Source organism: Schistocerca nitens, chromosome 4 (genome assembly GCF_023898315.1).
Source record: "Schistocerca nitens isolate TAMUIC-IGC-003100 chromosome 4, iqSchNite1.1, whole genome shotgun sequence".
Lineage (NCBI taxonomy): Eukaryota > Metazoa > Arthropoda > Insecta > Orthoptera > Acrididae > Schistocerca > Schistocerca nitens.
Genome location: NC_064617.1, coordinates 238,294,112 through 238,296,149, shown reverse-complemented (window position 1 = coordinate 238,296,149; position 2,038 = coordinate 238,294,112). Strand labels below are relative to the sequence as shown.

The 2,038-nt window shown below is 50.1% G+C and overlaps 1 pseudogene; it reads right to left on the bottom strand.

The window, feature by feature from the left end:
* Positions 1 to 1,511: 1,511 nt before the first annotated feature.
* Positions 1,512 to 1,629, bottom strand: LOC126253990 (5S ribosomal RNA; annotated as a pseudogene).
* Positions 1,630 to 2,038: the final 409 nt, after the last annotated feature.

The window sequence follows — 2,038 nt, the reverse complement described above, 5'->3', positions numbered from 1 at the left end:
TTCCTGCCGCCACCCCGTACCCCCCAGGGCGGAATCAGTGTACCCCAACTGTCTGCGTCTAGTGTAAATCGTGAAATAGGGCGGACGTGTTTCAAATGTCTGCGACGTGTGTAACTGAGGCGGGACGTGGGGACCAGCCCGGTATTCACCTAGCGGGATATGGAAAACCGCCTAAAAACAACATCCAGGCTGGCCGGCACACCGACCCTCGTCGTTAATCCGCCGGGCGGATTCGATCAGGGGCCGGCGCGCCTACCCCAGTCCAGCTCTGGGCTAGCCTGGCGTGTAATGAGTGACTGGGATGTAACGATAAAACTTGAACCATACGTACAAAGAACTGCTACTGTATAGTGCAGAAGATAACTCAAAGAAATACAGTGCGCAATGAGACGAACAAAAGCTATTCTTTTTCAAAGACAGTAATTACACTGAAGTCACCGCCATGTATGGTGGTTGGTCCTCCTGGACATTAAAAACGGCTGGACGTGGTTCTTAACGGGACGTGTGATCAGTGCATGATCTGCTATGTGTTCCCTTGCTGGCAGCATGGTTGATAAGGAGCTCATGAAGTAGGTCGTTCCATCCCTCCACCAGGGTGGTTAAGAATTACTAGATGGTCGTTGGTGTGGATGTGTACGAGCTGTAATACGCTTTCCCAACACATCAAACGCTTGCTCGGTGGAATTTACATTTGGAGAACAGGCGGGCCAGTCCATTCACAGAACATCCTTACATCCTAAGAGCTTTGCCGACTGTGCCGTCCGACGCGTCGCCCATTTTCAGCCATAAAAATGAAATCAAGAGCGAATGCACCTCTGAAAAACCGAACATGGAAAGATGAACAGTCTCGCAACAATGCCGATCGTTAAGTGAACCATATTCAAAGGTTTGGATGCCAGTACGCACATGGAACATTATGTCTCTCCGGATCAGAACACCTCAACCACCAAAACGATTATATTCGACAACGCTGGACGTACCATAATATGGTGAGAGATGGAACACGCAATACACCCAGGAATATTGTCATACTTAATCGTTTTGGTGGTCCACGTGTTACTGAGTGGGGGGACAATGTTGCATTGGCGTACTGGTTCAAATGGCTCTAAGCACTATGGGACTTAACATCTGAGGTTATCAGTCCCCTAGACTTAGAAGTACTTAAACCTAACTAACCGAAGGACATCACACACATCCATGCCCGAGGCAGGATTCGAACCTGTTACCATAGCAGCAGCGCGGTTCCGGACTGAAGTGCCTAGAACCGCTCGGCCACAACGGCTGGCTTGGCGTACTGACTATCAAATCTCTCAACACGGTACACTCACCGGTCAATATTATTGTGACACTGTATTCCTTCCTCAGACCACAGGCGTCACTGATGCGGATATGGAGTGGCATGTGGTCAGCACACCGCTCTCCCGGCCGTATGTCAGTTTCCGAGACCGGAGCCGCTACTTCTCAATCAAGTAGCTCCTCGGTTTCCTCACAAGGGCTGAGTGCACCCCGCTTGCCAACAGCGCTCGGCAGACCGGATGGTCACCCAACCAAGTGCTAGCCCAGCCCGACAGCGCTTAACTTCGGTGATCTGACGGGAACCGGTGTTACCATTGCGGCAAGGCCGTTGGCCCTAAAACATAGTGACTTGAGTGTAATTATTGTTTTTAAATTAAAGTGTCACTTCCGTTCGTGTCACTATGTATTTTTTCCAGTTACCTTGTGTACTGCCGGCCGGTGTCGCCGAGCGGCTCTAGCCGCTTCAGTCTGGAGCAGCGCGACCGCTCCGGTGGCAGGTTCAAATCCTGCCTCGGGCATGGATGTGTGTGATGTCCTTAGGTTAGTTAGGTTTAAGTAGTTCTAAGTTCTAGGGGACTGATGACCTCAGATGTTAGTCGCATAGTGCTCAGAGCCATTTGAACCTTGTATACTTTACTGTAGCAGTTATTTCTACGTGTGGCCCAAGTTTACTTGTCAGTGGCACATCATGCGAAAGCTACTTTCGTCCGTAGGTTTTGCACACCAGTGTAATGATGTATAC